The sequence below is a fragment of the Arvicanthis niloticus genome, chromosome X (assembly GCF_011762505.2).
Source record: "Arvicanthis niloticus isolate mArvNil1 chromosome X, mArvNil1.pat.X, whole genome shotgun sequence".
NCBI lineage: Eukaryota > Metazoa > Chordata > Mammalia > Rodentia > Muridae > Arvicanthis > Arvicanthis niloticus.
The window spans coordinates 1733931-1747560 of record NC_047679.1 but is presented as its reverse complement, the minus strand read 5'-3'; positions in this window follow the sequence as shown (position 1 = coordinate 1747560).

Genomic DNA, 13630 nt, shown 5'->3' with positions numbered 1-13630 from the left:
CCCTGGTGTATCTACTCATCAAGCAAGCTGGGCAGACCTGCTCAAACCTCTGAGGTCCTGGAATTCCATCTGGATGCAGTGAAGACACAGCATCAAAGGCTTATCAATTTACTCTTCCCCCTGCTCCTCTTCTAATATCTCAACGCCCATAATCAGCTTGAAGAAGCTAATGAAGAGTCAGCACCTCTATTCCCTGGGCTTGGGGACTGAGGTGGTTAATACTGGGCTGTCTTTCTAGGGAAAACTAGTGGTTTTGTGGGAATAGAGAGGATTAGCTAGGATTTATTGCATAGCCATAACCTATTGGTAGAAATCTGTATAATTATTATCAAGATGAAGATATAATTTCTTAAATGGCACCAATTTGCTTTGATTACAAATTTTAAGGTTTTCATTGGTACAAGCTTCTTATTGATATAAAAGTGAGATGAATATTGTTATTCTCATAGGCATTGTACTAGTATAACACATTTAGGAATACAAGGCTTAGACCCAGCCCTTCTTTAACTTTTCTAACTGATTTGAGATGGTTAGCCTGTGAGTTAAGGGACTATAGCAAATTCATGGCTTGGAGTTTATTGTTAGAGTATTTTCTATGTTTTATTTAGAAATAGCTGAGTGGAGTTAACAGAAAACAGTCCAGATTACCTTACATGGATAGTTAGATTTCAAAACGTCAGAAGTCCACAGAATTGACGTTACAAACATTTCTGTATTAATGTTCATTTTGATTAAAGACCTGTCTGCTCCTGACAGCTTTCTCTATTGAATTCTAAGAAGAAATTGAGCATCTTTGGAGTTACTCCAGTTGTGGTGAGACAGCCACTAGACAAGAATTGCCTCTTTCCTTCTACAGACAAATTACTGTCCAGAAAAGGACACACTTGCAGAATAGTCGACTGATTATATCTGCCTAGACAGAGTAATCAGCCCTTAAGAAATCTGCAGCACTAAGGTCTGTCAGACGATCCTGGGCCAGAAGGCAGAAGAACAGATGCTCCAACGTTTTGTAGTAGAGGGAGTGTCCAGGTGTTCAGAGGCCTCTATAAATTGGCTAAGTTTTAGAAGCTATGCTTTGTGCTTCCCACAATTATAGTTAACTCAGTCATTCTGGATTTCTGACGGGGTTGAAAACTTATAGTCTCATAAACAATCCTGGCTATTTACCTTGAGAGAAAAGATGTGAGTGGATGGTTTTCATCTGACATTAATTCTAAAGCAAAGAAAAAAGCCAGGTTCAGAACTAAGTGTTTTAGTTAGGAGAGATGACAGAGGTTCTGGTTAGTCAACAAAATGATGGACTGGGTATTAGGACTATCTTGTACCTCACTAGTACAAATAGGCATAATTATGCTCTAAATGTATTTTGAGAGAAAAGTTTTATTTTAACAGGAAGGATGATATATAGGAGGAGCTAAGGTGGGAGGAGTACTGAGAGGAAGAGAAGGAGTAAGGAGAGGAGGAGAAGAAGGAGAGGAGAAGCTAGGTGATGAGAGAGAGAAAGAGGGGGGAGACAGGGAGGCAGGTGTTCATGTATCCCCACCAGTCAAAGATAGTTGATATATCTAAGTTGGGTAGTGGGTTACACCTCTGATTGAGCAATACCAAACTTATAAAGCCTTTGATTAACATTTTTTAAAAAGTATATAAATGCAAAAAGGAAAATGGGGCATGGGATAGGGGTTTTCTAAGGGGGGGAGAATGGGGAAAGGGGCTGGCATCTGAAGTGTAAATAAAATATCCAATAAAAAAAGAAAAAATGCATAACATTATGTTGCTGGCACCACAGTCACAATGACCCTTTGCAGTCACATATTCTTCTTTCTCTAATCTTTGATAATTAATTGCTTTTCAGGTTTCTTTCTTCTTGAATGTCATAGCAAGGAAATTGCACCATGTTAAAACTTTGAATCTGGCTTCTCCACACAGATGAATTTGATATTCACTTGTTCTTACAGGTCTCTCTCTCTCTCTCTGTCTCTCTCTTTCTCTCTCTCTCTCTCTCTCTCTCTCTCTCTCTCTCTCTCTCTCTCTCTCTCTCTCTGTGTGTGTGTGTGTGTGTGTCTGTGTATGTCTCTGTGTGTGTGTGTGTGTGTGTGTATGTGTGTGTGTGTGTGTGTGTGTGTGATTTGAGATGGGCTTTCTCTGTACAACAGCTCTGGCAGTCCTTTTGTAGACCTTGAACTCACAGATATCTGCTTGCCTTTGCTAGAATTAAAATCATGCACCACATGCCTATCTTACATTTATCTCTTAACACATTTTAATTGCTGAGTAGCATTTCAATTTATAGACATACAATAGTTATTCTGTTTACCTATTGGAGGGTGAATGGACTGTTTCTAGTTCAGTACTATGTGAAAAGACTTTTCTAATAATTTATATACACACTTTGTATAGGAACATAAGTTTTGTTTTTTTGTTTTTTGTTTTTTTTTTTTTTTTTGACTGTAGCGTGTTTTGAGGATCTTGGCCAAAAAATTTGCAAGTTCCAATGCATTGATACATTTTCTGTATGTTTTCTTCTAGTTGTTTTATTTCTTACATTTAAGCTCTCACTCTGTGTTTAGTTTATTATTATAAAGGAGATAGATAGGAGTCTACTTTCTTTTCTTTTCTTTTTCTTTCTTTCTTTCTTTTTTTTTTTTTTTGAACGTAGATAAATACTTTCCCAAGCACAATTTACTGAAAATATTTTTTTCCTGGAAGCATTTTGTCAGTATCTTAGTTGAAGATCAGTTGACTGTAGATTTGTTTCTGGATTTTACTTTTGTTCCATTGCTCTTTGTGTCTGCTTTTATATCAATACTCATCTGTCTTGATTACTACATATTTGCAATATGTTTAAAAGTCAGATAGTGTAAATGACTCCTGCTTTGTTCTTCTTCAAGATGGCTTTGGCTTTTCAAGGCATTTTGTATTGTTTTGTTTTGTTTTGTTTTGTTTTGTTTTGTTTTGTTTTGTGGTTCCATACAAAATTGTTTGAGGTTTTGCTTTGTTCTCTTTGAAGCTGTGTGCAGAATGCCACTGGTATTTCCATAAGGGTTGCATTGAATCTGTAGTGTGGACAGATTGTAAAGACTGCAAACATCACTTTGGATCTGTAGTATTTGTGTATTATGGACGTTTTGAAAATGCTGATTCTTCCAGTCCATGCGTGCATCCTCTTCAGTAGATTTCATCAGTGCTTTACACATTCAGTGTAGGGACCTAGATCTTTCCTCTCCTTTAGGTAAATTTATTCCAAGTTTATTTATTTATTTATTCCTAGGTATTTTATTACTGGTTGTAATTCTTGTATATAGAATTGCTTTCTTAATTTTGTTTTCAGATACTTCACTGCTAGCATATAGAGGTGCTATTGATTTTTCCATCCAACAACTTTGTTGATTTCACTTCTCAGCCCTAAGGGTTTTGCACACAACTGCTTTATTTGAGAGGAAAAATAAAATATTCAGTTGGAGCCTTTGCCTTTATCTTCAGCAATGGACAGATATTTTCCCCCATCTGTGGTTAAGGGAAAGGTCATTTTATCTTTATGTTGCAGAAATTTTGTTAGCAATACACATTATTATTATTTTGTTCTTTCAACTTATATTTTTCTCCTATATTTCTCTTATTTGTACAGGCAGTGTTGACGCTTGTCTGGTATTTATTTATTTATTTATTTATTTAGGAGGGTAGATGAATGAGGCTCAACTTTATTTTGTTTTTAATTTATGTGCTTCTGTGTGGGTAAATGCATGTGAATGCACTGTCCATAGATACCAGGGAGGAGTATCACATCCCTTGGAGCTAGAGTTACAGTTGGCTGTGGGTTGTGTGTCTGTGAGTGCTGGAAATTGAACTTTGGTACCCTAAAAGAACTGGAAGTGCTCTGAATCACAAAGTTAGCTCCCCAGCCCAACTTTATCTATTTTATTATCTGGTTTTAAATGCCCTGCTATCTTATTTATCTTTTAAATTTTCAATGACTTCTTCTGAGAAATCTATGAAGTGTTAATAGAGAGATTTTTTCTGTTTTATACTGATGAGATGTATTGAAAACCATTTTAATAAATGAATAGGAGGGGATTATAAGAAGTTTTGAAGGAACTAGAAGTCATACTTTTTATAATAACTGAATCATATCATCTATAAATATATTCATCTTCAAGCAATAACTTGTTGCTGTCTCATTATCATCAATGTTTCAAGTGTTCCTAGTCTTGTCATACATGAGTCACCACTATTGAAAAGGGCACATACTAAAGATATTGTGAAGAAAGGAGCCCTCCTCACTCATTTACTCATAATGAGGAAAGTCAAGAGTGAGCTTAAAAAGAGAAAATAAAAGATAAGCAACAAATGTATAAAAACTTGTAAAACTCATAAAAGAGGTCAATGGGAAAAATATGTTGAGCAAAAAAATAGAGATACATATAATTATTTTTGCTTATTAAAAACATAAAGACCACTATCAGTTGAGAATGTCTGTAAATGTAGAACCTCTAGTTTTCCAGGTGGGATAGTCTACCATCACCATGAACATTCCTCATTGCTGGTAAATTCTATGGTCTTCTCTTGTGAGAGAGTTCTAAGTAACCATTCTCATAATGTGTTTCATCACAGAGATGCTATGAAAACTGGTAACTGGTAGTGCCAAGAGGAAAAAAACCAATAATTCCCTTATCAGCTTATACTGGGAAATGTTTAATTGAATTCAACCAGTTTTTTCTACTGTGCAGTTCAAAATGCTACCTGACATGATGAATCAATAAAAATGTATTTATGGAACACGTTGTAGAATGTATATTCTATGGAACATATTTGGAAAATGTTGGCTTTAAGGTATAGATTGAGAACTTTAAAAGAGGGAATGGAGTTCTCCTCCTCCTCCTCCTCCTCCTCTTCCTCCTCCTTCTCCTTCTCTTCCTCCTCCTTCTCCTCCTTCTTCTCTTCCTCCTCCTCCTCCTTCTCCTCCTCCTTCTCCTCCTCCTCCTTCTTTTTCCTCCTTTTCTTTCTCCTTCTTCCTCTCTTCTCTCTCTCCCTCTTTGTAACATCTCCTGATACTACGTGAAATTTACTTCTTATCTATAGCAAACCAAACTAACAAGAAGTTAAGTGACTTATTCCAGGCATTTACAAATAGTCAAACTAGTATTTGAATGTAGAAGTTCTTGTTTCATGCCCTTGGTAGTTTGTCTTCTCTCATGTAAGAAGAAAATGATATTTCTAGTGTTTCCACTAATTTTCAAGCAAGAGCATGTCTCTTAAGAAAATGTGCATAGGGTTGCAATGGAGTACTTGATTAACATACACAAGGATCTGTGTTTCATCTCTAACACTGAAAAGAACAAAAATTGAAATGGTAGCTGGAAGCCCATGATAAATATCCCTTCTGATGAATTTTACAAATATATATGTTTATTCTGTACATGCACTGTGGTTAATTGGCTTAGCATGCAGGTACAATGTTGGAGAGCTTAACCTTCTACATTTTGCCCACAAGGAATGAGAAAAATGTCTGTGGCATTCACTAAGTACACCAAACTGCATGGCCTCTCCTATCATCAGAAGAGAACGGAATCCAATTTCACCCACGGAATCTTCTTCCTGCTTTTTACTCCTGTATTCATTTGCTCCACAGGTCTTCCTGATTCCAATACAAGTTTCTGTTTTCAAAGTGATTATCCAGAAAAAAAAAGTTGCTGGTAGAATTTTTATGTAGTTCATGTTGGACATAATTTTCACAAAGAATTTCACAGGTACTATGTCGCATTCCTTTTACATGATACACTGTAAACATGCCCAGAAATGTTCCAAATTGTTCCAGGAGTGAGTATACTAGGATTTGTTAGGGCATGATGTCTATGTCTTCAAGTTAAAAAAATATTTGTGCCTTCTCAGTTTTGATGTCTGAAGACACAGGAAAATGGTACTCTTTCAAAGTTCTCAATAGTTCACATTTAAGGAGACTAGAAAGCAAAATTTAAACCAAGAAAAATAACAAAAAATCCACATATAATAGTAAAACATTAAATAAAATACAGTGCTAATAGAACAAAAGTTTTAATTTTTTTAAATGTCTGATTATGTTTGAGATTATAATTTAATTACATTTCTCCCTTCCCTTTCCTCCCTTCAAACCTTCCCATAGACCCATGCTCAGTCTCCTTTAAGGTTGTGGTCTCTTTTTTTACCAATTTCTATTGCATGTATAGGTATCTTTAAATATATATACACACAAATACATATATGCTAATATATGTGTATATACAATTAAATATAACTTATTTTATTTACATAATGCTATCTGTATGTATGTTTTAAGAGCTGACCATTTGGCACTGGGCAACTAATTGATGTGTTTTTTTCCTGAGGAAGACCACCTTACCTGTTCCCAGGTTTCTTCAGTTAACTATAGTTCTTTGTCTGTGAAATTTTAGTGATATGGAGAACATGATACAAATTATCCAGAGAATACTTAGAATGTATTGTGCATCAGGTTCTGCTTTAAAAATTGGAGAAACAAACATAAAAAGCTGGACACAGTTATGCATAATTATAATCCCAGCACTTTGGAAAGTGGAAGCAGAAAGATCTAGACTTCAAGGCTATCATTAGGATTGATAGCATGTTTGAGACCAGCCTGAACTATTTGTAAAATTCCATTATAAAAACAAAAAGAATCTGGGTTAGAGTAGCAAGTAAACTATCTGCTTTTGTGGTGCTTACATTGTTGTTATATAGTCTCAGCTGACCTGACACTTGCAATCTTCCTCCCTCAACCTCCTGGGTGCTCCCACCCTACTCAGCACCCTTCCCCTTTTCAGGTTATTTAAGATTCTAGTAATGGAAAGATGACTGAGGCAAAGTGAAGAAAAAGATAATGAAGATGTAGGAAAGATGCTATTGTGCATCTGCAGACAAAGGGATTGTAATTTAAATCAGAGCCAAATACAGCAAAGCTGTAGTTTTAAAAAAAAAATAGCTGAATCTTTAAGTGGCCTGTGAATTCTGCAGATCACTGTATAGTCACCCAGTGTCTGTGTTATCCACCCTGCCCTTTATAGGAAACTCATTTGCAACATGGGATGTTGGTATGTTTGTGTACACACAAACAGTGGTTATTACTGGGTGATTTTTAATTTTCCATGGATTGATTTTTATTCACTTTTCAATATTTTACGAATAACCTTTTATGAGAATAAATTCAACTCAATTTAAAAGAATTGAGTCTAAATCCACCCTACTAGGAAAAAGACAACTCAAGATTCCATACTACCTTCTTCAAACAACAAAATTCCAAGGAATAAAGGTGGTTTGGGATGTAGCTCTTTCGTACAATCAAACAGTGCAATCTGAGAGGTGAGAAGGAGCCAGTAGAAGGACATAGATAGTACTGAGCTACTGTGTAGCAGAAGCTGGATGCCTTTACTGCTTATCTCAGCATAGACCCCTCTAAGTGAAACAACTATCATATCTCAAAAATGCAACAAGTGTCACAGCAGTCAACAGGTCCAGAGGCCAGGAGCTACACACAGATAGTTTTTGAGATTATCAAAATACAGCTTGATCCTCTTACTTTGGGCTCAATATTATTCTATGGTATCTGCTGTATCTAATAAAAAATCTGAACCCTTTCCTAGCTTATAAAGCCCTGAACGATCTGGCCTCCATGGTTTCACCTTTCTTATTATCCTTCTTGCCTACCAGGACTTTTCTGCCTATGAATGCTTTTCTTCTCTTTCACTTGATGCCTCTTGTGTTTTACTAAAGCAGCCTCTGAGGTAGAGTTTAGATGCAGGGTGTTTATGAATAGATCAGCACTTGTTGAGGGTGGGCATGAGAGAAAGGGCTCAAAGTCTAAGCTGAACTAATGCCACTGGAAACTTTGGAACACTATCAAGTTCAAATGGTCCTTCAGAAATTTTCTGAATTGAAACAAGAAGCCCAGACCTTTATACCCTCTCTTCTATCAGTTCTTGGAGTGGGGCCCATCTTGGGCAAGGATGTAGCCATTTTCAAGGTGGTTCTCTGCAGGTAGTACAAGAACCAGTTTCAAAAAATGGGACAACTGAAAGTTAAATTCTCATTCTTGAGTATTATATTATACTAATATAAATGGACTAAGGGGAGAGTAAATATAGTCTTTATCAGGGTAGCTTGCCCAGAAATGAAAGTGCAGGTATTCTTTCTTTCTTTCTTTCTTTCTTTCTTTCTTTCTTTCTTTCTTTCTTTCTTTCTTTCTTTCTCTCTCTCTCTCTCTCTCTCTCTCTCTCTCTCTCTCTCTCTCTCTTTCTCTCTTTCTCTCTTTCTCTCTTTCTTTCTTTCTTTTTTCTTTCTTTCCTTCCTTCCTTTCTTTTCATCCCTCTCTCCCTTTCTCCCTCCTTTCCTTCCTCCTTCAAAGGTAATTTTCTTACCAGTTTTCTAAAGTGCTTGTTACTCGCCTTTATGCATCGGCTATTCAACAATATAAAGGAAAATAAGTCATATTTATTAAGCACTGACATTGGGGTAGCCAGTCATTTGAATATGCATTTGTCCAAGAGAAAATTGGGAGCCAGGAGGGTTTCAAAACTCAGGTCTCCAGATCAACAAACAGCAGAACTCTACTCAGTGCCCATGGCCTTTGACTTTTTAGCATCAGCAAAAACCAGCTATGCTATCAAGAGTACACAAGTCTCCATTTCTGCCCATGTTCTCTTTTAGCTTATGGTGCTCCTGACGACATTCAGGATGCCCTGAGATTTTCATTTTGGATTTTTTTAACTTCCTTCCATGAGAAGATACAGTTCTTTGTGGCCTGTGTGGGTGTAACAGCCAGAATTTGAATATTTTTATTGATTCATGTTCTCCCTCACATCTGGCTCTTTGTCACTGCTTTGACATCACTCCTTTATGTGGCCGCATTTTCAAATTTATCTGCTCATTCCTGGTCCTTGACCTTGCTACACTAGGACTGACACTGTTCTATCTTAACTTTTTAAGCTCTCTTCTTTTAGGTGTGATTCCTTATCCAGTTCAACAAAGCAGGCCCTTAGCTGACTCTCATTTAAACACGATGAAACATCCATATGCACATAAATATTCAACAATCATTCATTACTTTATTTGTTCTCAGTGTTACCAAATGCTTCTTGCACATAGTCACTGGAGACAGAATAACTCACTGATTAACAGGTTGTTTTTCCAGCACTAGGAACACAAAGTTCTAATTTCAGGTAGACACAAAGGGATCTAAGAGTCAGGAAAGTGGAGTAAGTGGTTCAAGATAAAACATACAGTCTTTCACTTCTACAGATATGATGCTTTTTACTCCAATGTACTGGCCAATGCTCTTTATCTATCTTCTATACAGTTGAAGTGACAAATTAACCCAAACTGGGTGGCTCAGAACAACAATGTATTGTCTCACTGCAGGTTAGAAGTCCAAAGTCAGGGTATCAAATAGGTTGATTTTGAGGGCTATGAAGGAGACCATCTGGTCCATTCCTTTCTCCACTTTTGTATAGGTTGCCAGACTTCTTTGGTACAACCTGGCTTGTGATCTATCTTCACATGTTGTTCTTCATGCCTCTTGCCATACCATTTTTCATCTTTGCATGAATGTATGTCTCTACATGTTCCCTTTTATATGAACAAAAGACATATTAGGTTAGAATCCACCTGAATAATCTCCTTTGAACTTGATTGTTTCTGTAAAGTCCTTATTCCAAATAAAATTATATTCAGATACACTGAAGGATAAAATTTCAGTACACCTATTTTGGTGCTCACAACTAAAGCTATACATATCCTTCAAGTATGGTGGTTTTGCTCCAGCTGTTGTACTACATAAAAATGGCCCCCAACATTTCTAGTGGCTGTCAATATACAGCCCAGATTGGTCTTGAATCTGCCACCCTCCCACTTCTGCATCCTGAGAACTGGGATTATAGGCATGTATCATCATGTTCAGCTCTGTAGACATAAGCATGAGGACCAAAGTTTGGATGTGTAGCCCCTACTTAAATGGTGGGCAGGATAGTAACCAACTGTAACAGTAGGAAGCACAGACAAGGCTTGAATACGCCACGTGTTCACCATGATATACATTTTAAAATTAAAGAAACATAATTATATGCCTATATTTTAATAAAGATCAATGAAAACTAAAACCACTCTAGGACTTACTCAATACTGCAAAGAAGAAATGTTTTGAGCAAAAATAAAGAAGATTTACATAAACAGATATATTCTGTATTCTATGAATCTACTCAATAGAAGAGCAAAACTGGGGTGGAATGATAAAACATTTGCACAGACTCTTCCCTAATTATAATAATTGAATTGTAAGGCACATGGAAAGAGGCTTAGCATCACCAGGCATTGCAGGAATGCAAATTGAAACTGTACTAGTATGACACTATATACCTATTACATGAGTAAAATTGCAAAACGCCTACCTTACCAAATGCTAACAAGGATGTAGGCCTTCAGGACCTTCTATTTTGCTGATGCTGACATCAAATCTTAGAACATTTTGGAAAAGAGTTTAGGATGTTCTTCAAATATTAACTGTGTATTTACCAACTATTCTACTTCAAATTTTTAACCAAGAGCTATAAAAGCCTACTTCCCAAGTGCCAGGACTACTGGTGAGTGCCACCACACCTGGCAGCAAAAATTATATAGTGTGAAATAAATTCTACGTGAAACTTGTGACATCTATATGAGTAGAATTTTTAAACATTCTTGAAAGACACCAAAAGAGATTTAAAGCAACAGTGTGATATTTCTTTGGTTTTGAATTTATTCATTAGAGAAAATCCAGAATAGCCAGGTAACCACTGAGAAAAATGCTTGATCTATGGGAAGTAACTAATGCTTCTGTTTTAGTACTTCAAGGATCTGTGCTGAATTAAAACCATGAAGTAGTGGTGAGCAAATGATAGACTTTCTGCCCATAAATATACCCAAGTATATGTGAAAATTTTGTATGTAATACAGGCCTAGACTAATAAGTCTCAGGGGCAAAATTTGACATTGTAATAAATGCAACTGAGCCAACATGAAAAAAGATGTAAGTGTATTTGTTGTTGTTGTTGTTGTTGTTGTTGTTGTTGTTGTTGTTTTACTACTACAAACACCATCTACAAGAATAAACTCCAATGGATCAGGATTCTAAATTATAAAAGTGAAACTGTGTAGGTACTAAAAATAAACAGGCAGCCAGGCAAGGGTGGCACACACTTTTATTTCCAGCATGTAGAGGACAGAGGCAGGCAGATCTTTGAGTTTGAGGATATCCTGGTCTATAGAGTGAGTTTCAGGACATCTAGGCCTACAAAAAAAGACCCTGTCTCAAAGAAAAAGAAAAGCAAGAGTGGGGGAGGGCAGGCATGATTAATTTCTGTGTAAGAAATGGCTTCCTAGCTTTGACTCATTAAAAGATGGACTAGAAAAAATGAAATTTTTTTGCATGTCAAAAAGTTCATAAGCAAGAGCAAGAATATGGCCTGGTAGATAAAGTCCTTACTACATAAACATGAGGACCAAAGTTTGGATCTCTAGCCCCTACTTAAATGGTGAACAGGATGGTAACCAACTGTAATAGTAGGAAGCACAGACAAGGCTTGCCCAAGCAAGCTGAGTAGCTAGACTAGACAAAGCAAGACACAAAGCAACCAAGGAAGATACCCAGTGTTAACTTCTAGCCTCTATATGTACCCCCCCCACACACACACACAAATATGTGTACCTACACGTATTTGAACACACACACATGCATGGACACTGCAAAACTAAAAGACAATTGTCAAAATGAAACTGATATCCTTAGTATAAAATTACTACAACTAAGAATGATTTTGAAATACACAGTGCAGCATTATGATATATAATTACTATATATCAATTAAAATTAAAATTTGGAGTGCCTTGAGAAATGACTCAGATGTTACAAGTACTTGGTTTTTTAGAGAACCTGGGTTCAATTCTCATTACCTATGTCAGTCACCTTTAACTCCAGTTCCATGAGAGTCAACACTTTCTGGCTTCTGTGAACACCCATACACACATGTGCAGAGACTCCTGCATATGTACATAATAAAATAAAGCCCTTAAAATTAAATGAAATTTATAAAAATAAATGTCAACTTTTATTTTTGAAAAAAACTTGAGGAATGAAAGTACAAGCATCAGAAAAATGTGGAAAAGACATGAGGCCCTATGACTTTCAAACACGGACAAATATTCAAACTTATTTGCACTTAAATTATACAATTAGAAAAAATAACATGGAGGTACCATTTCTCACTTGTCAGACTGACAAGACTTCAAAAGCATGGCAATGCACTCTATTCCCCACAGGAATGCACAAGAATGCAGCTACTGTTTTGTATGACTGCAGTGATTGCCAAATAGTATAGTCTTTCTGGAGAGAAGTTTTGCATTATCCAACTACTTATGTATTTACTTTTTATACAACAATTCTAGTTCTGGGAATATACTTTGAAGTTATACCTCCCACAATAAAAATACATACACACTGGAGATTTTGTTGCAGCAGTGTTTATGATGGAATGCTGGAAACAATCCAAAGTATATACAAAGGAGAGGGTTTCAATAAGCTCTCATGTATCTACACAATGGAGTGCTATTTAAAACAAAGCATAAGGACTGATATCTCCATAAACCAAATTACAATTAAAAAAAGTCGAAGTGCAAAAAGAATATTCATAATACACCACACTTCTTGCAAGGAGAAGAAAAATACAAAAATATACATATATCTGCTTATTCATGCTAAATATGTAGGAAACAGATAAGCCAGAAACTGAAGGCTTTATCTTCTACAGAGAATGGTTAACAAAAGGAGAGTGAGGGAGGAAGCTCCATGAGGAGAATGCTATGCTTCTCCAACCTCTTTAACATGACTTTACCTCTTAGAAATATTCTGCATGGGAAATTTTCCATGGGGTCCCACCTCTAGAAAAAAAAACAATGGCTGCTGGGAGAAGGAAAATTAGCCTTTTCAGGGATGAGCACCCTTATTTCTTGTCCAATGAAGAATGGTCAGCCTTGAAACCATATACACACCAACATCAAAAACAGAGTCAGCAGATTGTATTCATATATACTTACATACAGTTTTGTGTGTTCGTGTGTGTGTGTGTGTGTGTATAAACACACATATATGTGACAGTAATAATCAAAGAAAAAGAAGTTAGTCTTGTTTATGAAATTAAAAAGGGGGAGAGGCAGCTTTTGGGACTGCTTGGCAAGAATCTGACATGGGCCAAGGACAAGGAAATGGGCTTCAGGCAGAAATCTCACATTAGGCTAGAACAAAGAAGTACTTTCAGGCAGGAATCTAAATCTTAGGCTAGACCAAGGAAATAGGCTTCAGACATGAAAAATGACTTTGGGCTAGGACAGGGAAGTAGGCTCAGATGTTTTGGTCATCCTGATAAGCCCTTAGAAACAGTAATCATGGGAGTGTTCACAGAATGTTGTTTATTGCCTTGCTTGTTCTTCGACTATTTGTGTTTATTGTCTTGCTTCTTCTTGACTATTTGTATCTACTGTACTGAAAGTTTCTTAATCTAGAACTGACCTTAATACTTGAATATAATTAAAATGGTATAAAAGCAAAAATGGGGAG